Source organism: Nicotiana attenuata, unplaced genomic scaffold, assembly GCF_001879085.1.
Source record: "Nicotiana attenuata strain UT unplaced genomic scaffold, NIATTr2, whole genome shotgun sequence".
NCBI lineage: Eukaryota > Viridiplantae > Streptophyta > Magnoliopsida > Solanales > Solanaceae > Nicotiana > Nicotiana attenuata.
In genome coordinates this window covers 351837-379529 of record NW_017670234.1, presented here as the reverse complement: position 1 = coordinate 379529, position 27693 = coordinate 351837, and positions in this window count along the sequence as shown.

Below are 27693 nucleotides of genomic sequence, written 5' to 3'. Positions count from 1 at the left end.
GATCATCATATATGACAAAAAAACAAGCAATAAATAGATCAAGAATATTAGTTAAAATACAGGCCAATCACAAAAAAGTTTGACACCCCCGTTCCACATTTATGTTATGCAATGTCCTTAGTTGCACACTTTCATAAAAATAAAATAATGCTCAAAAATAAAGTGGGTGCCAAAATCTCCCTCAATTCGAATTTGATTGCCCTGGAGACCGGCCTTGAACCTCGCTCACCTATGCTGGTGGTTCCTCTAGCGCTACACCAGACGCATCCACAACCTTTATCAGCTCGCCCTTCCCCGTAAGAGGGTTTCCAATTGCCCCAGCCGCAACTTTTGCCTCAGTAGACTCCTCAGTAGAAACAAATGCTTCCGGCTTATCAACAAGAGTGCTATAAATAGCACTGGACTCCTTTCTCTGCAGCTCGTCTAGTTAATCTATGCCCCAAAGGACCTCGCGGGCAGCGTCTTTTTAAATACAGCTAACATGTAATCAAATCGAGACTCAGTCCACTAGTCTCGGGTCTCTATTGCAGGCATTAATGCATGATCACATGCGTCTAGTTCTACTCTTAACTTTTAGAGGTCACTCTCCATGGCAATGATCCGCTCCCCATGGCCTTTCTTTCGAAGGCCTTCATTCGGGTCTTGGATAGTGTATATGTCATGAAATGCCTTCTCTTGTACGTCAAGTATCACATCTCCCTTCTCGTACAACATGTACTTCTCTAGTTATGTAGTTAGGGTGTGTACGAAGTAGAGTCCTACTACATATATTTGTGCATCCCAACCATTTGACACCTCAACATCTCCCCAATATTCACATAAACCTGTATCGTAAAAGCATAAATGAGAAATACTCACTCCTATGTTACAATGGTGTTGTGAGTAACTGACATCCATCTGTTCCATATCTAGTTGAGCCAAGCTCGGGTCTCCTTTTTAATGAAAGCCTTTTCTAAACCATTTCCCTTTATCCAACTGGAAATACTCGGATCTTCGCACATACTTTGAAGCATATGTGTCAAGTTCGACCTTTGTTCCTTCCTCTAATAGTTAATCATAGCCTGATTGGTTGTCCTGTAGTACCTGGCTATAGCCTCAGCAGAAATATCTAGATCCACTCCGTGAAGCCTCACTATGTCATCTCCAATTGGGTCCTAGTTGAATATAACTCTCCTACAAGAGTCAAGTTATCCTTTCCCTTTGGTCTTTGGAACGTAACTATCCTTTTTCCTTTATCTCTGTTTCTAATACTAGTGATTATACAAGTAATATTAAGCTTAAGTAAGAAGAAAACTTGAACCAAATCAGTGTTGCTGGAGCAATAGGGGCCTCGAGCTCAGTTATTCCAGGGACCTCGAGGTCAGCTTAGAACAATAAAGTATGAACAATAAATTAAAGACAATAAATCTGAAGAATAATTGTTGAGCACGTTAAATAAGAAAGACAAAGCTGAATGTTCTATTGTAGAGAATAATATCAAATGTTCCTTACAAAATAATTGGGGTCCCCTTTTTATAGGAGGAGAAAACCCCAACATAGTACATTCCTAATTGTAGTAAAGAATTCTACTGGTACAGGTGTATAAAAACCTAGTATGGGCCTGTACCATTTCGTACAAATCTTATCAGATAATTTATGTCTTGGTCCACGTGTCCTTGAGAAATTCCCGCTATTTCTTGATTGACTTCGAGATTGCGCTGCCCTCGATGCAAGTCGTGTCAGGCCCTCGATCAGCTTCCTCGAGGCATGTGTCCCTCAGCGAGGTCCGACCTCCATTTCAAGTTGCCCGGACTTGGGCTCATAACTCAATTTAAGACCTCAAAATCGGGATCCCTGATTTTAACCGTATACAATCTCGGTCACTATATTGGAACAAACATCTTTTGCAACATCTAGGTTCAATGGACTTTCTAGCAATTGGGGGAGGACTTGCTTCTTTGCTATGCTGTCATGGATTCTCCAACTAAGATTGCTAAAAAATTTCTTATCATATACTCCCTCCGTTTCATATTAAATGAGGTACTTTCCTTTTTATTCTGTTCCAAAATAAATGACACATTTCTAAATTTGGAAATAATTCAACTTTAAACTCCTTATTTTACCGATTTTACCCTTGATGAGATGCTTTTATAACTACACTAAAGTCATGGCCCAACAAATATTTACCCCTTAAGCTTTTAAGACCACAAATTTCAAAAGTCTTTCTTTTTTCTTTAAACTCCGTGCCGAGTCAAACTACCTCATTTAATTTGAAACGGAGGGAGTACCGATTTGTCAAACAGAGCATTTAGCTACACATATCATCCAAGTGGTAAAACCTTTATCTCAACATCATACAAGTCAGACTCAAACTCTAACTCTGACTCAACTACCTTCTTTGCCTTTCCTTTACCTTTAACCTCAAACATATTTTGCTTATTAGTCGGAGATGTATTTGAAGCTCCGTCTCTAATTAGGAATGGAACATGTCTTTGCCTAGACAGCCGTGTTTGTTCCATTTGTTGTGGTTGCACGTGAAGCTCAATACTCTATGTGGTAGCCTCAGTATCTAATCATGCCCAAGACATACCCTATAACAGGATATATAACGGTCATTCGTAATATATAATACCCAACAAGAGGGTCGAACCACAAAGAGTTTAATAGGGTGTTAAGGTAGTCAGTTATGTTTAACCTTAGAATTGGATAACAACTAATTTTATAATGTGGTTTTAAGGGCATGTGATTTCGCCTAATACCAATTGATAAATATGAATATTAGTGACAGAAATTAATAATAAAATAAAGCAAACCAGTGTTGAGACCGAATTCAACCCTCGAGTTAGAATGTCCTCGAGCTGATTGAGACTAGAGCAAGTAAAAATAAGGCAAGGTGATGAACGAGAGAGTATAAGAAAAAAAGAGTGTTATATTGCTTTAATCTACGAGAATGTTAGTTCCTTACAAATGATTGGAACCCCTCTTTATATAGTAGATGAATTCTAATTATGGCATAACTCTAATTATAGAAGGAAATCCCATGATTAGCTAATTAACCATCCTTGATTTGATCAATCCCATGATTCGTTCAACTTTCTTGTTTTCCCCTCATCTAAGTTGTTGCATCCAAGGCCGTTATACCAGAAGTGATCCCCGACCTGAGGCAATAGGTCGAGGGATTGGTGCAACAAAAAACTTATTGCGAGCGTGCTTGGATGGAGTTGTCAAGGGGCCGATGAGAGGCTCGAACCATGGTAGTATTTTTTCCTTGGCAAGGTTTCCATTCAGACTTTGTTATTTGTACTTACCCATATTTTCCATATTGTAGGACTTGGGAAGGACGTGCCAATGAGGCCCCCCTCTGCTGAAGAAAAGGCACTCCTTTCCCAGTCTGTCCCGGAGAAGGGCAAAGAGAAGAAAAGGAAAGAGGTTCCGAGTTCCTCAAGCCCAGATAAGAAAAGGAAAGAGGCTCCGAGTTCTTCAAACCCGGAGAGGAAAAGGCCGGCCAGGAGGCCTCGTAAGCCTGGGGGGGGGGGGGCGTTATCCACGTAGCGTTAGAGTCCTTCCACCAGCTATCAGATGAGATCGAAGATGAGGATGAAGAAGAAAATTTTGGATTAGTTCCTCGTGTGCGGTCTGGCATTGAGGTTCAAAGAAACACTGGACAGGCGAGAGCCCAAGCTGCTTTGCCCCGGTCTGATAAGCCCGAGCCAACAAGAGTTGAAGATGCCTCACCTCGAGATGGGGAGGCCATCGAGGAGGCTGTCGACGCTCCCCGAATCGAAGATGATGCCTCTACAGATCCACTTGGAGCAATAGTGAACAGGGACTCCTCCTTATTGTCTCCAGTTTCGAATTCGTTGATACGTCACGCTCAGGCTGTAGAGACTCGTCACGGAGAGGGGGCCCACGGAGGGGAAGATTTTTTCCGTGGCTATTTCGCTGATGTGAAAATATCACCGGTTTGGGTGATTTGGACATACCAAGGAAGAGCTCGAATGAGGCTTCCTCGAGCTATACATTGACTAACCAATTCTCGGCTCCTAATGTTCACCCCGATCCAAAGCGGCCTCTTATCACCTTGATCCTAGAAGATGCACAAGTTTTATCTTCCCCCGTAGGGGTGGCAAGTTACCTTTGATGCTTTGTCACTTAGAAGGAGCAAGCCAAAATGAATGTAGTGGATGTCGCCTGCTTGCTCAACGAGGCCTAGCATGCTTTGAATCGGGTAAGTTTAAGGACCATCGTCTTTTCTTGACTTTTGACTTGTGGATATCTCTAATATTTCTTCCTTTCTTGCAAGCTTCGGTGTTGCATAATGAGGCCTTTCTCTGAGCTCGAGAGGAACGCAAGGTCGAGGTCCAGGGTCTCATTGAGAAGTGCAACACTTACAAGATTCTCAGTGAGAAGCTTCAGGTGCACCTGGTGGAGGCTCGAAACACGCATGAATAGATGGCCGAGCAGGTATTCCGTATTCTTCATGATAGTGAGGACGAGTCGGAGATAACGACTTATAATCCCATTCTGCAGGCTCGATAGAGGCTCAAACAGATCAATGGCTTTGAAGGGCAAATGACGAAGTGCAAGCTGAAGCTGATCAGTTCAAGGGATGTATGGACATCCTGGCTGCACAAAAGGAGACCGTTCAAGCAGAGCTCGATTCTGCCAAGTCACAATTTCGATATGCAAGGGACAATGCCTCGGTCCAAGCAAAACAAGTCGAGGAGATCGAGTCTAATTTAGCCAATCTGGCCAAGGAGCTCGAGGGGCAGATCCGAAGTGGAGGCTGCCAATATTAAGGCTCAGGCTACTGCAGATCAATACAAAGTTGACACCGAAGCTACCCTCAAGCAGGCCAGGGGCATGGTTGATCATTCGAAGTGGCAGGATCAAAGGCAGGTTCTCGAAGGGATCCTTGCTCAAAATGTTAACATATCTGCTTAACTCGATATCGCCAAGGCCGAGGAAGCAAAAGCTCGGAAGTTAGGATTTCCCGATGAGGATTCCGAGGATGAGGGCGGATCCGACGAAGATGACTCATTGGGCAAAGAAGCTGCTAGAAGACTAGGCCTCTAGGATTAGTAGTGTTTCTTTTTAAGGTTGTTTTAGCCTTTGTGAAGAATTTTTGATCGGGCCATGTGGCCCTTGTAAGAAAAACTTTGGTATATAAAAATTTTCCTCTCCTTTCTGAATCTGTCGTTTTTCCTTTTTCCCTTGCTTTGTCTTTGTTTATTGATGACTTACGAGGTTGCATCCATAGATTCAAGATCTAGGCAACTTTGGACCGAAACCAAACTAGTGTCGAGTGAGTACTTGCTCGAACTCGAAGTACGGTAACACTTAGGTTTTTATTAAGTGAAGATGATTCCTCGAACTTGAAGCAAAGATTGCCCTTAGGCTTTTTTATTAGGCCGATGTGGACTTTGTAGAACGATTGTTTTAATATATATAAGGCTTTTTACCCCTTTTGGCTTAAAAATCACATAAAAATTTGTTATGCCTTAGCATGAGATGAATCTGTATTCATTTTCCACTGTTTTCGAGGGCTGATGATATCAAAACCCTTTGTTTCGTAATGCCTTTAGTATGAAACAGAGGAGATGGTTCGACAGTTCGAACAATTCGGTACCCCTTAGGTTTTTGAGGTTTGATGTGATCAAAACCCTTTGTAATTTTGCTGAGGGTAGCCCTTTTAAATCGGCTTTATGAGAATATTCGGAGGCATGTTTTATTACGAAATTCGGACGTCTCTGAACTGTATCAGTTTGGCCGTAGCATTTAGCTTGGGATATGCCTCTTGGGCTCATTTCCCTGTTAAACTCCGAACTTGTTCGAAGTGTCAGTTGCCTATGGGGGCGGGTGTGGCCTATAAATCGAGGGTTGCCTTTTTAAGGTCTTAGGATTTCGATGTCCTAGTAATTTGATCATGTCGATTTTTCAGACGGCAGTCCTCGAGTGCTGGGTTAGTTTTTCGAACTTTAATCATGATCGACCCTTGAGCCAGTTTCCATAATAGATCATAAGTACAAAATTGTAAAGTAAAATTTTCTAAGGCATGAAATATTTGGCAAGGGAAAAATGCTTCTCTTAACGGATGGCTATACATGCGTACATGTTCAATGTTAGCGCTAGAATAATCTACATGGGCACGGTTTGTTCGACCTTTTGGCCCTTACAAAATTTGCCTATCGAGACCCTGCTAACATGAAGTACTTTCCTTACAACATTTGAGGGTGATGCCCCCCAGTATTCGAGGTTGATTGTAAAGAAGCCTCGGATACTATTGAATTGCTGTAAGTTAGCATAAACAATGGTTGCCTCGTTAAAAACCTCACCGAAAAAACCTATTTGGGACAATAACCAGTCTAAGGGAAAAAGAGTGCAACGCGTGCTTTCAGACCTAAGGACTTTGTGTCGAAGAATCCGTCGATGTCTTCAATCGCACACTTGCAATTGGTTAACATAAAATATAAATGAAAATGGAGGAGGTCGTACCTTAGCAGTAATATTGTTTAAGGAGTAATACATTCTAACTTTTTGGTAATTGCTCGCCATTCGTCATGCCAAGTTCGTAAGATCCTTTCCCGATGATATCGAGGACCCGATATGGTCCCTCCCAATTTTGGCCAAGTTTTCCTTCGTTCGGGTTTCGAGTGTTGGGGGTGACTTTTCTCACAACTAAGCCCCCACTTATAAAGTGTCGAAGGTTGGCACTTCGGTTATAATACCTTTCGATTCGCTGCTTCTGTGCGACCATTCGAGTGAGGGAGGCTTCCCGTCTTTCATCTAGTAATTCGAGACTTGTATTCATAGCCTCATGATTTGACTCTTCCATTGCATGCTAAAACCTGAGGCTAGGTTTCGGCCGAGATCAGAGCGTCAGCAGCGTAGACTAAAGAGAATGGTCTTCTTTGTCAACTCAACTTGTCCGTTCCCACTAGGATGATATGGCGTTGATAAGATCCTTTTAATCTTGTGGTCCTCGAGGAATTTTGTCACTTTGCTGCCGACAAATTGCTTCCCATTATCGCATACGATCACGGCAGGCATCCCGAATCGACATATAATGTGGTCCCTAATGAAGTCTATGACTTCTTTTTCTCTGACTTTCTCGTAGGACTGTGCTTCAACCCACTTTGAAAAATAGTCAGTCATAAACAAAATGAATTGAGCTTTACCTGGGGCTGATGGGAGGGGGCCGATGATGTCCATTCCTTTTTCATGAAAGGCCATGGGGATAAGACGGAATGGAGTTGCTCTCCGGGTTGGTGAATCATCGGACCTTTGACATTTGTTGCACTTTCGAACAAACTCTATCTTTTTCCATATCATCCCAATAGTTTCCTGCTCTGATGACTTTGTGAACCAATGACTTGGCACCAGAATGGTTTCCGAAAGTGCCCTCGTGAATTTCCCGTAGAACGCAGTCGGTGTCTCCGGGTCCCAAACATTTCGCCAACGGTCCATCGAACATTCTTCTATACAGTGTTCCATCCTCGGCCAATGTGAACCGTGCGGCCTTCGTACGTAGAGTCCTCGATTCCTTAGGATCTGATGGAAGCTTCCTGCTCTTTAGGTATTCGATGTACTTATTCCTCCAATCCCAGGTTAGACTTTTGGAGTTTATTGGCGTATCCTTCTTCGATTACTGACCTCGAAAGTTGTACAACAGTCCCCGAGCTAAGTTCATTGTCTTCGATCGACAACCCCAAATTTACAAGGGCATCGGCCTTGCTATTTTGCTCTCGATGTACGTGTTGTAGGGTCCATTCTATAAATCGATGTAGAGTCACTTGTAGTTTGTCCATGTACCTCTGCATTGGATCTTCTCGAACCTCGAAAGTTCCATTGACATAATTTACCATAAGTTAAGGTCACACTTGGACTTGAAGACCTCCGCTCCCAAGGTCTTAGCTAGCTCGAGACCAGCAGTCATGGCCTCATACTCAGCCTCATTTTTAGTTAATTTGATGTTTTGATGGACTGTCTAATTGTATTACCCGTGGACGGCTTCAAAATGATATCTATCTCGGAACCCTTCACGTTCGAAGCACCGTCTGTGAAGAGGGTCCACACCCCCGATGATGTACCCGATTTTAATAATAGTTCCTTTTTGACCTCGGGTACGAGGGCTAGCGTGAAATCTGCCACGAAGTCTGCCAAGATTTGAGACTTGATGGTCGTTCGGGGTTGATACTCGATATCGTACCCGCTGATCTCGGCGGCCCATTTGGACAATCAACCGGAGACTTCAGGCTTGTGCAAAATGTTGCAAAGGGGATAGGTGATTACAACACAAATTGGGTAACACTAAAAGTACGATTTTAATTTCCTAGAGGCACTTATTAGAGCGAGTGCTAATTTTTCTAACTGTGGGTATTGGGTTTCGGCCTCTCCTAGAGTTCGACTAACATAATAAACAGGGAATTGCGTATCTTGCTCTTCTCGAACTAAGACCCCACTTACCGCTATCTTCGAGACCGCTAAATAAAAGTAGAGTTGCTCTTTTGCTTTCTGGGTGTGAAGCAATGGCGGGCTCGACAAGTATCGCTTTAGTTCCTCCAAGGCTTGATGACATTCTGGAGTCCATGCGAAATTGCTCTTCTTCTTGAGCAGTGAGAATAAATAGTGGCTCTTATCTGAGGACCTCGAAATAAACCGACCTTGGGCAGCTATGCGCCCTGTTAACCTTTGTACAGTCTTGACATTATCAGCGACTCTGATGTATTCGATTGACTTGATTTTATTGGGGTTGATCTCGATCCTACGATTTGATACCATAAAATCGAGGAACTGGTCTGATGCGACTCCAAATGCTCATTTCTCCGAGTTGAGCTTTATCTTATATTTTTTTAGTATGTCGAAGGTTTCCTGCAAATGTTTTAAGTGGTCCTCTGCTAGCAGGGGCTTAACTAACATATCGTCAATATAAACCTCCATTGATTTACCTATTTGTTCTTCGAACATTCAATTTACTAGGCATTGATAAGTAGCACCAGCATTGTTTAGTCCAAACGGCATTACATTATTACAATAGGTGTCGTATTTAGTGATGAACGAAATCTTTTCTTGATCCTCCGGGTTCATTTGTATTTGATTGTACCCCGAGTAGGCATCAAGAAAACTAGGGATCTCGTGGCCGGCCGTGGTATCAATCATTCGAACGATATTCGGCAAAGGAAAGGAATCTTTGGGGCATGTCTTATTTAAATCCTTATAGTCTACGCACATTCTAAGTTTATTTCCCCATTTTAAGGACTACAACTACGTTTGCTAACCATTCAGGGTATTTTACCTCCCGAATGGATCCCATTGAGAAGTTTTGTTACCTCGTCCTTACTGAAAGCATGTTTTACCTCGGACTGGGTCCTTCTCTTTTGTTTTACCGGGCAGATCTTCGGGTCCAAGCTCCATCGATGCGTAGTGATCTCCGGTGAGATCTCTGTCACATCTAGGTGGGACTGGCAAAACAATCCATGTATCTAAAAGGAATTGAACGAGGGATTTCTTAGGGGGTCAACCCCGTTCCCAAGTATACCTTTCGATCGGGCAAATGCTCGATCAATATGATATGTTCTAGCTCTTTGACCGTTAACTTCGTTGCATCAGAATCATCGGAGATTATAAAGGTTCGAGGTGTCATATAATCATCATCCCCGAAAGTTTCTTGCTCCTCCGATCGGGCTGAGGCCGGTGACTGTGGTTACTATTTGACTTCTTGCTTTCCCTTTAACTCCGATCCCTTTGTTGATGAAAGCGCCGATACCGGTACTACTTCGTCGAATGCAAATATTTCTTTGGCGGCGGGTTGTTCACCGTACACCATTTTGATTCCTTCTGATGTTGGATACTTCAGGACTAGATGAAGCGTCGAGGGAACTGCCCTCATATTATGAATCCAAGGCCTTCCGAGCAGCGCGTTGTACCTCATGTCACCTTCGATCACATGGAACGTTGTGTCTTGGATAGTCCCGGCCATATTTACTAGTAAAATGATTTCCCCTTTGGTGGTTTCACTTGCCATGTTGAAGCCATTAAGTACTCGAGATGTGGGCACGATTTGATCATAGAGGACGAGCTGCTCTACGACCCTTGATCGATTTAATGTTTGCCGAGCTACATGGATCAATCAACACATGTTTAACTTGAATTTCGTTCATAAGGATGGATATTACCAATCCATCGTTGTGAGGTTGTTTGATCCTTTCGGCATCCTTGTCATTGAAAGACAAAGTTTAATCTGGTATGTTTTCCTGAGTTCGTTTTTCCCTTGTGATCGTCACATTGGTGCGTTTAAATACAGGTCCTTGAGGAATATCAGCTCCTCCAACGATCTTGTGAATCACATGCTATGGCTTTTCCTGCTCGTTCTGTCTATTTGAACCTCCATTTTGAAGTGGTTCTTGGCTCGATTACCTATGAATTCTCGAAGGTGACCCTCGTTGAATAGACGAGCTACCTCCTCCATCAACTAACTGCAGTCTTCAATTCTATGACCAAGGGTACCATGGTATCTGTATACTTGATTAGGGTTCCTTTGAGCAATATCGGTCTGTAAGTGTCTGGGCTACCTAGTATCCTTGATCCGCCCAATGGCTGATACAATACACGACGCATCAATGCTGAAGTTGTATTCTGACAGTCGTGGTGCTTCTATGGGCTCGACATGTTTATCGAAGCCACTTTTACTCATGAGCCCTCGGGAGTTCAGTCCCCGATCATTCCTTCAATCATTTCGAACAAGATTACGTCCCGGGTCATTGTTTATACGCTTTGCGTTGTACGGTTGGTACCGATCTCTGTTCGATCAGGGTTCTCTGTCGATGTCCCTTTGAATTCTGCCGATGGACCTATTTGGGTAGATGGAATCGAAAGGGTTCCCAATTGGTCATCCTCGACCCTAATCTTTGACTGGTACCGATTAAGTACATTGGCCAAGGTCACATCTGGATATTCAATTAAATTCTGCTTTAGTTGTCGTGATGCTATCGAACTTCGTTCGTTCAAACCACGAGTAAAATCTTGAGCAGCTCAATCATCTGTGACAGGGGGTAGGTCCATGCGTTCCTTCTGGAACTGAGATACGAATTCCCTCAACATTTTGTTGTCCTTTTGTTTCACTTTGAAGAGGTCTGACTTACTAGCCGCAGCCTTTATTGCTCCGGCGTGTGCCTTCACAAAGGAATCTGCAAGCATGGCGAAGGAATCGACAGAATTTTGCAAAAAATTGTGGTACCATATCATTGCCCCTTTTGATAAATTTTCTCCAAACTTATTCAATAGAACAGATTCAATCTCATCTTCTAAGTCATTCCCCTTTATTGCGCATGTATAAGATGTGACATGATCATTAGGGTCGGTGGTTCCGTTGTATTTGAAAATTTCTGGCATGCAGAATTTTTTCGGGATGGGCTTCGGAGCCGCACTTGGAGGGAAAGGCTTCTGCACGAACTTCTTCGAAATCTAAACCCTTTAGAATTGGGGGTTCCCCCGGTATTTGGTCAACCTGGGAGTTGTACGTTTCTACCTTTTTGTCATTATCCTCGATTTTATTTTCACATGATTTAATCCATTAGTGAGCTCCTCGAGCATCTTCATAATGGCGGGGTCAGTCCCCGATTCATTGGCGTTCGATCTCTCTGGTACAGGTTTGGCTCTATGAACAACTTCTTGTGATGTTTCGAGCTCAATTCTGGTTGGTGCTCGATTCTGATTTTGGAGTTGTGCTACCACATCTTGTGAGTCTGCAACATCTTCAATATCATTTGAAGGCTAATTCCGCCTTCTTCACGTCTCTGTGCGTCCTGATCGACTGCTTGAGCATCTCTACGAATGCTATTTTCAGGGTCGATGCCCAAATTCTCATTAATGGCAATATGGGAGCTGACACCAATTGGGACTATGGACGGCGGTCCGTCGGGGTTGACTGGAGGTACTCCGTTTTTCAGGGTGGCTATGTTTTCGTTCTCGCCATGAAGACCAATGCCGTTATCTGTGTAAGGGGGTGCTACTTGAGGGTTTGACATGTTGATTCCTAAAATCAAAGACACTTATGAGAACAAACGTAAAGCAAGTGTGTGTTATGAGAATTAATACTGGGCAATCACTATTATTCTTAGCCCCACGGTGGGTGCCAAACTGTATACCCTTAAAATTGGATAACAATTAAAGTTATAATGTGGTTTTAAGGACACGTGATTTTGCCTAATACCAATTGATAAATGTGAAGATTAGTGATAGAAATTAATAATAAAATGAATCCAACCAGTGTTGTGACCGAATTCAACCCTCGAGTTAGAACGCCTTCGAGCTCATTGAGACTAGGGCAAGTAAAAATAAGGCAAGCTGATGAACAAGAGAGTATAAGCAAAAACGAGTATTATATTTCATTAATCTGCGAGAATGTCAGTTCCTTACAAATATTGGAACCCCTCTTTATATAGTAGAGGAATTCTAATTATGGTATAACTCTAATTACAGAAGGATATCCCATGATTAGCTAATTAACCGTCCTTGATTTGATCCGTTCCGAGATTTCCGCCATGATCTTCGACCAGTCACGAAAATCTCGCATTTTTGTTATTATTCTATCTTTGACATTGCTCAATGTCCATCTCATTTGGTCTCAATCTCTACCGGCCTCGATCTGGACAGGTACCTCGAATCTCAAACTTGGTACCTTGTCCTCGTTCCTCGGTCTGATCTATTACAGGACCAATCTTCGATCCTTCATAGCGGTCTCCGTAAATCAGTAAAATCGGGGGGGGGGGGGGCATTTTAACCGTATACAAGTTAAGTGAGCAACTTAATATATTTTAGATTATCTTTCAAACAAAGGTGGAGCACTGAATATAATAATTAAACTAAGATATGTATAAGGAACGATTCAACAAACACTTGATACGCAATAATTCAAAGAAGTTGCAACAAATGGAGAAAATCCTAGAGTTGTATTCCTAGCCTAGGTGCAAACTTAATGGGTACAATCTAATATGCTTGTTTATTCGACTAGGGTTGTTATAACTCTCAAATCTCAGGTGCTCACTCAATACCTCTCGATTAAACAATTATTATGCCCAATTTAGCTTTCTCAAGTCTTAATGGGTAGCTATAAGTGCAGTTTATTGTGAGCCCAAGTTGGATTATCTCTATCTCTAGTCCAAATCCGTTAATTAAACCAATCAATCCCTCAACTAGTTCAATTTCTTGTTAGCTAAATTTTCATAGACTTAGTTCCTATTTCTCAAGTAAAAATAAGGTCTAAAAGGCATGAACTAATATTTGCAACCACTAATTCAACTTTAAAGCGTAAATATGGCTAAATAATACTTAACCCAATCAAAAACAAGAATAATATAATAATCTATATGATTCACACACTAGGGGATTACAACCCTAGATAAAAATGTAGCTACTCATATTAAAAGACCAGAAGATAAATACAAGATGAAATTAAAGACATAGAACTAAAGTAAAAGAAAACATCTTCTCCTATTGTAGCTCAAACTTGCTCAAAATAGCTAAAGTAACTAACTCCCAACTTCAACAGTGAAAAGATGCCCTAAAAAGCTATAAAGTACTATTTATAAGACTGCCGAAATTTTTGTCAGAAATACCCCTTCGGAGGGTTTACGGCCGTCAAATGAGATTTGCGGTCCGTACATTTCTATGTTGACTTTGCTTGTGTTGTCAATGAGTGAAGTTCTGTGGTCACCCTTCTGGCATTATAGCCTCACATCAGCTTTTGCGGCCGCAATATTAATTCTGCAGACCACATTTGGAAAGGCTTCAAAATAGGCTAAATGCTCATTCTTTGATTCTTCATTTCCTCAGCGTGAACCGCTTTGAGGATCAGAGTGTGACCACACATTTCATCTGAAGCTTCAGTTCAACTTTTACATTTCTTCTTTTTCGGACCACAACTTTACTTTTGCAGTCACAGTTCCATTTTTACTATCCACACTTTTCTCTGCCTTTCTCCTCTTCACTAAAATGCCTAGGATTATCCCTTTTTGTGTTATTCTTCCTCCAAGTCCTTAAATCCTTTTTACCAAACCTACAGTTCAAACATTTCCTTTAGAATTGAGAATTAAATAGGTACTTTCGTACTAAAAACTATAGCAAGAAGGCACAAACAAGTGGTTAAATTTTACACTTATCAACTTTCCCAAACTTAAGCCTTTGCTTATTCTCAAGCAACTAAATTATCACCCTCTTCCCCACAATATGTAGTAAATTTAAGGAGTTAATCACAAGTCATTTATATTCAGTTGGGACTAACTGTTATCCCTAGTACTCATGCATTCTAGACAACGTGTCCAATTTTCAAAAAAATATACATATTGCTCATCTCATGCAATTCTAGTGTGACATTTGAACCTCAAAGGTTAACTTCATTCGTTATGAATTCTTGTTCCTTCATGCTGATCATGGTGGACTCCAAACTTTTCCTCTTCTACCTTCTATTTTCATTCCTCACTTAAAGATTTAACACTAAATTTCGAAAGCATCATTGCACTCTTCTCTCACAAAGAATGGTCACAAGTTAAGTTTCAAGTATATTATGCTTGCCCCTCATGTACCACTCCACTATGTAAGCATAGTCAGTTCAAAATCAAACAGGACTTCTTTCAAATGGTAATGAAAGATTTTGGTTTGGGGTAGGATAGCATACTGGGTAAAAGTGGGTACACCTTTCTTTAAGCATTTCGCTCATCGTTTCTTGGGTCAAATTTCATCATGGATGAAACTCTTGAAGTTTATTCTTCTTTTTGGAATCTAGAGAGACTTGTCATCACTCCTTGTTCTCAATTTCATTCACTTTCCTCCTTGATTCTCCTTTGATATTTTTATCTGGCAAGAGAGACTTGGCTTCACGCTATATCATTAATTTTCTTTTGCCCTTTTTAGGCCCCTTTTTGTCTTCATTGTCCACAATACTTGCTTTTCTTTCTTTTTCTTTCATGAAGATCATCTATTTTCTTTCTTTTTGGTGCCTTGATATCTATGTAGATTTATCTACTCTTCCCCTACACTTAAGCTTTAAGCCATATGATGATCATAAGTGCTTAGGAAGGTTTGGGTGCCAAGAGGAGGTATGAACACAAATAGCAAAAATCTTGTAATAAGGTTGTCAAAAGAACAATGCTAAAGGTTCAAAACGGATTGACTAGGGAGAATGATCATAGTGTGGCAACTAAAAGCTCAAACGGTACAAGGAAAGCCTTCAATCATGTTCTAAACCAAGCATACTCAAAAATTTTCATTAAAGCACATTCGTGGCAAGTTCTAGACTATCCACTCAAGCACTGGGACTTACAAGAAAATTTCTCTTCACCTCTCATGCAAATAGACCGTTAAAAAAGATAGAGTCTAAAATCCACAATGACCACAATCGAGTTACAACTTCTCTATTGTCTACTCAACCACCTAATGATTCACAAAGATAACATAAGAGCCTTAATGTCACATTACTATAATTACTTACTCAAAAATGATTCTCACACTTGTATCAAATCATAATCATGCAGTTAAGTATATTGGTACCACATGAGGCACAAATAACCTGTTTTCACGGAAGATCTTAATTAGAGTTTTTATTCATTACTAGTTACTATTATACTCACCTAAACATGAAATGGACTAATTCCCTTAAGAAAGTCATCACACTGTCCATCCTCGGAAAAAGTCACCCGGTTCACACAAGAAACTACCTTTGACAAGAACCGTAGCATTAAGAAAATCAAAGGCTTATTAAGCATAATGAAATAAAAACATGTCTATAAAAAGTAACAAAACATAACTATTGATTCCCATTAAATTTATCAAACTAATAAACACTATCAAATATTATCATCAAATTATTACAACCCAATTTAAATCATCAAATCCACCATCCCCTAATGAAAAGTAAGCAGTGTACCTAATGCTTAGAAATAGAATCAATTAGTAAAGAGGGGTGAAGAGACTTCCTAAGTATCCTCCTTCACTAGGGTGTCACCAAGTGGGTCTATCTAGGAAGGCTCAGCCAATTGGATTATGTCATCATCCAAAGAAGCTGCCTGAGTAGAAAATATGTCGTGTACTGCACCATCAGTGCTGGAAGCAGGGCAAGGCTCCTCAGTGTGAGTGGCGGGGGCATCCTTAGAGATTTTAGCTTGGTGTGGTTTGGCGGGGTCAATCAACATGTAAAAATGCAGGTTACCTGCCTTAGCAATTTTCTTTACTCCAGCTTGCAATGCCTCAACTGGCTTCTTGGTAGCCTGTGACTTCCTTAGATTCTTCACCTCCTTGGTCAAATGCTCGATCATTGAACCATGCTGAACCAATAAATCCATGATCACCTTCTGCTTGTCCAAGATCTGCGTAATCTACTCAGAAGTGACAGTAGTGGACTGTGGAGTAGGCTGCCCAGATACTGCAGTACACGACTCAGTCAGTTTTGTGGTAACTATCTGCATCTAGTTGATGAGACTCACCAATGTTTGAGAGACCATCAAAGCTGATAGTGGTCCAGAAGGCATAGGTACATGCCTTAGAGCTGGTATATGTGGTGGGGCAAAAGCTGATGGCTCCGGGTCAACAGCCATGGCACGAGTGCATGGATCAGCTGAAGATGAAGGAATATCAGAGGTACCAATAGCTGCTACTAAATGCTCATCAGACTGGCTAGTAGTAGTGGGAGGTTGGCTGCTTCTCTTTGCGTTGGGGTTTCTGGGGTCTTGCATCTTGTACAAGTCAAAAAGAACCTATTGGCCTGGTTTTTGTGTCATACGGCCTCGACTCTACCTTAGCATCCGTCAGATACTCTATGATAGTGCTCGGATGCACGTAACAGGTGTTCACCTATTGTGCCACCAATGTAATGTTAGCGGACATCAAAGCACTCACATTAATTGGGTACCCAGCCATAATGAAGGACATTCGAATTGCCCTCTCCAAAGGAAATTGGTTCTCGTTCAAGCATGGATCAAGCCGAGTGTACACAAATGTCTACCAAACTTTTACCTCGAAACTCAGAGCATTGTAGAAAATCTATGCTCCGGCAGCCACCCAAGGGGAAGAATATCCTGGTGCTAGAATATAAGAATCCCATGGTTGGACTGCCTCCTTCGCAGCCAGGCTAAGTATTCAGTTGGCTCCATATTATCAAGTCCGAGATAGTCATTGAGGATCATCCGATCAAACTTTACTTTGAGCTTTTGCAGTTGACATTTGTCCCTTTCACAATGTGCATTGTATTGGCATAAAACTCACAGAGAAGGTGTTCTTTAATGTCAACCAAAAGCTCTATGAATTGCATCTGTCCCTTTCACTGCCGGGTTGTATTTATCCAATTCTTTTGTGAGTTTGCTGCTCATGAGTCAAAGACCTTTCTTTACATCCCTATTTTTTGTCATAGAAGGAATTGTTGCTCAGAAATCTTTCCTCTCCGACCACATTATTCTTGGTCCTCTATTTCCTATCTTTAGCAACCTTGACCCCTTTTCCAGCATCAAGGGTATTGTCAGAGTCAGAGTCCGCTGCGCCTACATTGGACTCATGGCTAGTGTTGATGATGTCCTAGAATGTAGCATCTTTAGCTTTGGGCTGAGACTCCACTTATGGCAAGAATTGTTCTTCATTGCACTCTTCATACTGAGCCAATGTGTTGCCTTCGAGGCTTCCTAGACGGGACATAAGAGTTAAACTCTAGCAAGTTATGTCCTCTACCTCTCCCAGTTGTTTTCTTCTTGCTAATCATCTTCTGCATTCTAGGTGGCAATGTGCCTCTACGTCCACCCAAGCCATTGGATGTTTCAACTTTACCTCTTGATCGTACCATATTCTGTTGAAACGGGATGCCACGGTTAAATGTTTGTTGGATCATGTTGTCTATCCAATTCTTTACACATTTACTCAAAGTCAACCAAAAAGTCAAATTTGGGCTCGTACCTCGGAACCCAACAAAACATACAAAATCCCATAACTCATTCAATTAAGAGTCCACCCATATTAATTTCACTCAAATCAACTCTGAATCGATGTTCAGACCTCGGAAATTCACTTTAGGAAAGTTTAGACAAAAAAAACCCAAGTTCTCTTTAAAATTAATAATTCGAATGCCAATTCGAAGATATATTCATGAAATATAATCAAAACCGAGTAGAAAATACTTACCCCAATCCATGTGGTGAAAATCGCCTCCAAAATCTCCCAAATCTGAGCTCCATAACTCAAAATATAATAAAATGACCAAGACATTCAAAATAGAGTACGTTACACACCGTTCTAGAGGTACCCTTCGCGATCGCGGTCATTAACCTCACAATCGCGATTATAAAATATTCCAGGACAGTTTTTAACCTATGCAATCTCGGCTATTTCCCTGCAATCACAGTGAACAAACTTCCATTAACCCTTCCCCAACTCTTCTCAGATAGCCTGTAGTGTATCAGTCATAACGTTTTAAGCAGTCTGATTTTTTTAAAACTAGCATAAAGGGCTACAAACCCCATTTTTGGATCATCTCCAAATTCCTTATAGATTTCAAGATATAAGTGAAAGTACATGAGGGGGGTGAATTGCTTATTTTTATATTTTAATCTCTACAAGTTGACTAATTTTCTAATTAGTCGACAAGATGCAATAACTTGATAACAGTAAAGGCAGGATTTAAGATGCAGAAATAAAGTGCAGGAATTAAAGGCACCAGAATTTTTATACTGGTTCAGATTCAATGTGAATCCTAGTCCAGTCCCCTTGGGTTGCAAGAGAGTTCTCTTTCAGTGAATGAGTTTCTTGAGTACACAGTGAATGGTGTGATCTACACCAATAGCTCAGTTCCTATATCACTCATTTCTCTTTGATACAATGCCTCACCACTGTTGTTCTCTCTTTCTTCTCTAACTTGTTACACAGCATATCTAGTAGAACTACAATGTTTGTTTATAGTAGAACAAAGAGAGGGTATTTGGTTTGATCAAAGTATATTTTTCTAAGACTTAAGGTTGTGTACAAATACTTTACAGGAGGCTGTTTGCTGTAGAGATTTGACAACCCAAGAGATGTGATCCTTGGAAAGAGATTGATTCTTTCCAAGAATAAGGTTATTTGTCATTGCTCTTCCTTGATGAGAGGGCATTGATAGCTTTCCTTCTATAGATCTTGATGAGTGAGTTTTACTCCTCGATTGTTGGTCCTTCTAAAATTAGCAGCTTGTCGTTGCTCTTCCTCATTGATAGATTTCCTTCTGCATGCTTTGATAATGCGGGTTTTACTTGTTGATTATTGATCCTTCCGAAAATAGCAGCTTGATTGATTATCTTGCAAGATCTTCGATGCTTCTTTTCCATTTCAATCAATCTGTGATTAATTTCCATTCTGAATCTCCAGATGGTTAATTGATTCCTTCCTTTTGATTTCTTCAATTTTGGATGCTTCCTTGAATTCCTATACCGAAAGTAGTTATATTATTTTTCATCATTAAAACTAAAACCTAACAATCTCCCCCTTTCTGGTGATGACAAAATAATATACATAAGCATGTAAACGTCAATTGACTTCCATGTATTTTACTCCCCCTCAATGAGTGATGTTTACTCCCCCTCAATAGGTGCTTTCTTTAGTCGACTGCTTGTCGACGCCCCCTTTTTCCCAAGAAATCGGGTTTACGACATTTTTGGAAAAGACAACTCTATTCCCGTTTGGGAATTGGGTTTTGGAATTGAAGAGTTGCCACCTAATGATTATAGTGCATTAGGACACTTTAAAAGAATTTGAGATGAAGAACCAGAGTTTGGGTAAGTGCTAAAAATTATCTCGAGGGGAAGGTGTTAGGCACCCCTCAAGATCCACTAGTGTGGTTCTCGACCATGTTACAGTTGTGACTTTAAGTGCAAACAACAAGTAAACAAGCAAGAATTACAAATACGAGGGGGTTTTCATATAATAGTTGCAAATAATTTGAAAGTAAAACGAAGTTAAAGAGGCTGAAGTTTGGCGAAGAAAGTAGTTTTAAAATTCAGAATAAACGAGTGAAAAGAGGGAGAAATTTTACATAATTGCTGGAAGTAGCAGTTAAAGAAGCTGAAATTTGAGAAAAAGCAGTTTTCGAAATAAACAAGTAAAAAGATAAAGGGGAGAGGGGGTCCTATGTTTATAAATAATATGGATCACCCCACACAACACCTGGTAACCGTTTATACACGTGATGTTATCGCGTGGTCATCATATCCATATCTACCCTTCCCACCCCATTAACGTATTAAAGCGCAGAATGTCTCGTTACTTATTGCATGCTAGTACCCGTCCCAATCTTATTAGTCTCGGAGGCATTTGGACTACTAGTCCTAAAGGGAGAGGGGTTTGGGGCCTTTTGAGGGTTTTCAAAGGACAAAATACTAAGACGTCAATCAAAACACATAATACAAGTAAAGGGGGAAAGCAAATAAGCAAGTAGGGCTCAAATAAACCTCCTAGAATCAGATAAAGCCATAGAGTTTAGCATGTCTTGCACATACTGGTTTGGTCTTAAATTAAATTAAAGCGATGAGCGGACTGGTTCAACACATATTTTTAGATAGGAAGTCTGCATTAGGCTTACTCGAATGCAGTTGTTTAAGACATGATCCCGTTGATTAGTTAAACCTTTTTTGTCTATGTGTTGGATAGAACTACTGATTTTAAAACACAAGCTGATTTTAAAAGAAAATTTCAGAGTAACAAAAAGTTTCAGAAAAAGGTACGTGGTTTAACAACTAAGCGAGTTCCAGAATGCAGATCGGTTGGGAAATGTTTACCAGAGTTCATGCGAGTAGGTTTAGAAAGGAAAGTCATTTGTCTTAGTAAAATCAACATTGTTTTGAATAAGTGAGACAATTTTTGGTTTCGAAATCCCTATAGGCATGCTTTCTATACGTGATACCCTTTTAAATACTAATGGAAGCCTTGTAAACCAAGATATCTACATATGCCATTTTATTATTAAACCTATCTGTTTGCCTAATGATGCTATTATATGCAGAGATGCAAACCCCTATAGGCATGGTATCTACATGCGTAGTTACAGAATTCAGAAGTTAAATCCTATAGACATGCTTTCTACGTATGAAATTGCACAAATTAGAGACAAAATCCTATAGGCATATTTTCTACCCTTTGTGCATAAAAGTAACCCCTCCCTTTTTCACTAAATCCCCATGAGTTTATACAAATCATTACAGACCGGTAGAACAAAACTGAAACTAAAAGTACATCAGAAATTATCAGCTACATCCGAGCAGCCTAATTCAGACTTAGTGTCTAGTAATATGAGATTGAACCACTTCCGAGATCAGGATTTCCAAAGCCTTCTCTTATCTAGGGTGTTTCAGAGATCCAAGGAGTTTCAGGAACCCCAGGCAGTGCGTACACCCAAGATATTAATTAGAATGAGTTATAGTGCAGTGTGGAAGAGCCAACCCTCAGGTGTCCAAGTTCAGAGGGAGCTCAGGGGTCCCAAGGCAAGGCTCACAAGAGAGGGGCAGAACTTAAGTTCTAAGAATGAGTGCAAGTGCAATAGGGGGGGGGGGAGAATGCCAAGGCAGGCTGGTGGTCATACCTAACCATGAGGTAGGCTGGCACACCCCTGACCAAGCCTGTTCAGCCAGCAAATAAGAGCACAGACCTATTGAAGGTCAGACTATGGTCTAGACAGTCATTAGGACACTGCCAGGCCAAGGTCTTAAGCTCAAGATACATATAAAGGGGAAAGGGGAATGGGAATTGAAAGAGTTTAGGACTCATGGAGTCAGTCCATATACATGAACAACAATGTCAAGTGTAGTCATGTTTCTGAACCATAACTCAACATACAAAACGGATTGGGGGATAGGGATTCATGTAGGAGCATAGCAAAGAGACAAACCAACTTGCAAAATTTACATTATGGAAGCAGTAAACCGAATAGAGAATGAACTGGAGAATAAACACATAGGTGAGTGGCAGAAATTAAACAAAGGTAACATACCAGTTGCAGAAGAAGCAAGCAAAGAGAAGCAGGATACTATCAAACCAAGCACAATCAAAAGAACCTTAAGCTTATGAGTACAGAGAACTCGAATATTTTTTAAAGTAAAATCTGAGTGTATTTTGAGAGAAGAAGTGTTGACTTTCATGTTCCCACTCTCTTGAAAGGGAAGAAGTACAGGTATTTATAGTTTTGAAAACGAGTAGAAAATAAGGTAACAAATACAGTTTCAACACAAACATGAAAATAATCACAGTCAAAATCAATTAACACAGGTTTTCCCTTTAATCAAGGGATTACTGCTCAACGGGCACTTAACATGATTAATATAATGAAAGAAAATCAATTTGTAAGCAGAATGATTGTTGCCATAAAAAGGAGCAGTAAAACCATATAGTAGGGGATTAAGTCTAAATACAAGAGTGTACTTATTTTGGAAAGGATCTGGTAAGGCCAAACAAAGAAGGAGAATCAATTAACCCTTAACGGGCGAGTAAAAAATCAGAATTGCACAAGGAAAAATTTTCAAAAGCAATCACGAATTTGAAAATCAAATCACAGAAGGGACTCAGTATATAAATGAGGTGCACAAGTAATAGACATGTGAGGCCAAGCTATGGCAAGGAGAGGTAGCATACAGTAATAGCATGATAGTCATGTAGGTCAAATTTCGTTGGCTTAGTAAGAGAGAAAAGATCAGAAGCATGCAAAGGTTAGGTGAAAACCTTTCTGAAAACATAGTCGAGTTTGACAGATAGTAAGAAAGCAGAATCAAAAGAATCACACAAAGATGCTGAAACCTTCAAATAAAGTAGAACAATTTCAAATAGGAGAATCGCACAAGTAAACTTCAGGAACTTGAGTAAACCCCGAAGAAACTAGGGTTTTTCGAAATCAATCGAGTTTAGAGGCGATAAAAAAGTAAAACAAACAAACAATCTCAGAAGCTCGAATAAACCCCCAAAATTAGGGTTTTCGACACTAATCAGGTGCAAACAAAGTAAATCAAACAGATAGACTCAGAAACTCAAACAAATCTCCAAAAATTAGGTTTTCAACACCAATCAAACTTAGAGATGATAAACAAATGAATCAAACAAAATATTAACAAACAGACTCAGAAACCCTAGTTTGAAATCAAAAGATTTTAAAAAGGAAAATCGGGGAAAATGTTTAAAACATCACATATAGCACAGATCGAGCACAGATCCGAACAAATAAACGAAAAAGAACCTCGAATAGGCTAGGGTTTCTGAGAACCCTAGAAACGAGAAAGGCTTGGAAGAGACAAGATCAGATCCGGAGTCGATAAGGTCGGAATCAGGATCAGGAGGCTAAGACACACCGGAGCAAGGCCGAAGATGGCTGGAAACTTCAAATCGATGAAGGTCAGCGAGGACCTTCGAGGTCTGGCCTCGAACCTTCAGGTATCAAGCACGTGAGAGCAGTAGGGGGTGAGAATAGGTCGTCCATGGTTAGAACAACCATAGATTCCGGTGGATTTGGGGTTGGAGGTGGCAGAGAGCGATTAGGGTTTCGAGAGAGCTCGAGAGCGTTTGAGAGAATAGAGGAGTTAGAGGCGGTGCTTCTGAAAGAATGGGGTAGGGTTTAGGGGTCGTTGGAATAAAAAAGGAAAGAAGAGATCTGGGCCGTTGATCAACATGATCAATGGCTCAGATTTTAAAAAGAAAACGGGCGGGTTTGGGCGATTGGATCAAGTAATCGGGTTTAAATTGATTTGGGGGTTGGGATTGGGTTGAATTGGGGTGCAAATTGGGCTGTAATTGAAATGAAATTGAGGCCAGATTTTAAATAGCCACTTTGCCCCCGTTTTATTTTATAAAAATAACAATGATAGTTTTAAAAATAAATTAAAAATACTGAGTAAACAAATATTACATAAATATTAACTTAAAAGTACTGGAACTAATTTTATAATTATAAAATTCTATTAATCACAAAACAAGCTATAATTGCAATTATATGCAATTTAGCTTTAAAAATACCAAATAAATTTTTAAAAATATGCAAAAATTACCTTAATTATATTTTGGTGCAAAATGTGAGAATAAAAATGAATTATTAGCCAAAATGATAATTTTGGGAATAATTATTGGATTTTGTTGTATTAAAATAGGCAATGAATTGGTTTAAAAATCATTAAAAATGCCAGAACTCTTGGGTGTGCTTATATATGCACATATATGCTATTTTGGAAGTATTTTGAGTATAAAATTACTAGGGAAAAATTGGGTATCAACAGCTACCCCTCTTTACCCGGGAAGGATGGAAAAGTTGTCGGGTAAAGATATGATAGCCAATTTTGAACGGAAGCGGCAATTTGAAAAGAATTTGACCGAGCTCTGATTTCCGAGCTGCCTACATATCCATGGTTTTACAGGAATCAGGCCATATGTAGTTCAGGAACCATTGACGGAACATGCCGATGGAGATTCGAAAGAGATAGACACGATGATTAGGTGGCAAGAGGTATTTGGAGTCTGATTGGCTGCGGGAACCGGAGCGGGATCGCTCCTGCTGAGGCGGCCGTTGTTAGCCGATGTACCTGCATAAACTTAAACGTGATGCAAGTTCCCGTTGGACCATGAATGCTGTCTTCGGACGGTTAGGATGACGTCCTCAGACCATGACGTCCTGGGCCATGAAGCGCAAAATTAAAGGATTCGCAGGCTATGAAATGATGTTCTCGGGCTATGATAATGATGCCTCCGAACCATGATGCCTTTGAATAATGATGTGCAGGATATAAAGCGGGTCCTCGGGCCATGGCGTGGTGTTCTCGGGCTATGAAGATGATGCCTCCGAACAATCACGCCCTCGGACAGTTTGGCGGTGTTTCAGCCCATGAAATGCAAGATTTGGCGGCATTTCAGCCCATGAAATGCAAGATTTGGCGGTATTTCAGCCGGTGCAAAAAATGCAAATGGCGATATTTCAGCCGACAGAAATTTAAATAAAACAGTGATGTTTCAGCTGATGTAAAAAATGTAAATGGCGATATTTCAGCCGACAGAAGTTAAAAATAAGCAGGCGATGTTTCAGCCGATGTAGCAAAATGTAAATGGCGATATCTCAGCCGACAAAAAAAATTTAAATAAAGCAGCGACATTTTAGTTGATGTAGAAACGTAAATGGCATTATTTCAGCCGATACCGAGAATTAAATAAAGTTGGCGATACTTTAACCGATAAAGAAGGGTGATTATAAATGGCGACGTTTCAGCCGATAGGGATTTAAACAAAAATTGGTAGTGTTTTAGCCATGCAAGATTTGTATGAAGATGGCGGCATTTCAGCTGATGCAAATAGAGGTGGCGATATTTCAGCCATGCAGATGGAGACAACGCTTAGTCTCGAAAGGCACAAAGGTAGCCTTATGCAATGCAAGAAAATGCAGGATGGAGATAATGCTTAGTCTCGAAAGGCAGAAAGGTAGCCTTATGCAGTGCAGATAATGCAGATGGAGACAGTGCTTAGTCTCGAAAGGCAGAAAGGTAGCCTTATGCAATGCAAGAAAATGCAGGATGGAGACAGTGCTTAGTCTCGAAAGGCAGAAAGGTAGCCTTATGCAATGCAGGATGGAGACAGTGCTTAGTCTCGAAAGGCAGAAAAGGTAGCCTTATGCAATGCAAGACAATGCAGGATGGAGACAGTGCTTAGTCTCGAAAGGCAGAAAGGTAGCCTTATGCAATGCAGATAATGCAGATGGAGACAGTGCTTAGTCTCGAAAGGCGGAAAGGTAGCCTTATGCAGTGCGAGAATGTAAAAGGACGAGTAGTAGTGAGACTTCTTAGCTGATAGCTGATATCGTGACTGCCGGGGAGGTTGTGTATGGATAGAAATTACAAACAAGTGATGATTCTGAGGGGTTGCGTTCTTGAGAAAGTATGCGTGCATAAATATACCTGACGATATTGTTAGTCTGGTGCCTGCATCCAAAGAAAAATCGTGAGTTTTGTAAGGGGGAAAGGCTAGTTCGTTTTCCCCTGGCTTCCGGCGTTGCGTATCATTGGGGTAGCATTGCTAAACAGCAGCAACTCGAACAATAGTTATGTATGATTTAGTAAATATAACATAAGTAGAAAATAGTTTTCTTTAGATGAACCAACGACTGCGACGTGGTTCAAGACATTGCAACCTTTCTTGCTCCGGAATTTTGAGGGTCCTCCTCAAAATTCTGCCCCAGTTTACTGGGCTGGCGCTTCTGACGGCTGCGCTGAACGGCTAAAAAAAATCAACTTCGGAATTTTGAGGGTCCTCCTCAAAATTCTGCCCCAGTTTACTGAGGTGACATTCCTGGCGATGAATGGCTGAAAACTAACTTCGGAATTTTGAGGGTCCTCCTCAAAATTCTGTCCCCGTTCCAATAGCAGGGAGGAAAAATGGAATTTTTATTAAATTGTGACCGAACCCATAGGGCTGCCTACGTATCCCCTCTTAAACGGGAATTAGGTCAGGCGTAGTTCAAACTACATCATCATAAGAAATCATAAGTGGTTACACATAGTATCGTTTCACTGCATCTGAATTGATTGGCTTTGGCCAAACTTCTCCGTCCATTTCTGCAAGAATAAGGGCTCCTCCAGTTAGAACCCGGTGAACCATGTACGGACCTTGCCAGTTGGGAGAGAATTTCCTCTTGGCTTCATCTTGATGTGGGAATATTTTCTTCAACATCAGCTGACCCGATGTAAACTTCCTTGGCTTAACTCTTTTGTTGAAAGCTTTGGACATTCTGTTATGATACAACTGACCGTGGCAAATTGCATTCATCCTTTTCCCATCTATACGGGCTAACTGCTCGTAGCGACCTTTTACCCATTCTGCGTCGTCCAACTCTGCTTCTTGTATGATCCTTAAAGAGGGAATCTCTACCTCGGCGGGGATGACCGCCTCTATACCATAAACCAACATGTAGGGAGTTGCTCCGGCCGATGTACGGACCGTGGTGCGGTATCCTAGTAAGGCGAATGATAATTTCTCATGCCGTTGTTTGCGACTTTCAACCATCTTCCTTAATATCTTCTTGATATTTTTGTTGGCTGCCTCTACAGCTCCATTCATCTGAGGCCTGTAGGTTGTAGAATTCTTGTGTTTGATCTTGAATGACTCGCACATGGCTTTCATCAAGTCACTGTTGAGATTGGAACCATTATCAGTGATGATCGATTCTGGAATCCCGAATCGGCAAACAATACGGCCACGGACGAAATCTGCCACAACTTTCTTAGTCACTGCCCTGTATGATGCTGCTTCAACCCATTTGGTAAAATAATCAATTGCCACCAGGATAAACCTGTGCGCGTTTGATGCGGCAGGCTCATTAGGTCCAATAACATCCATTCCCAGGCGGCGAATGGCCACGGTGAGCTTGTTACAGTAAGCTCGTTTGGAGGCACCTTTATCATGTCTGCATGTATCTGACAGCGATGGCATTTCCGAACATACTGGATACAGTCTGTTTCCATAGTCATCCAAAAATATCCTGCTCGGAGTATCTTCTTTGCTAGGACAAAGCCATTCATGTGCGGCCCGCAGGTCCTTGCGTGCACTTCGTCCAATAGTTTGGATGCTTCTTTTGCTTCGACACACCTTAGTAAACCCAAATCGGGAGTCCTCCTATACAGGATTCCCCCACTGTGAAAGAAGTTGTTGGAAAATCTCCGAAGTGTGCGCTTCTGAGTGGCGTTGGCAAGTTCTCGATAT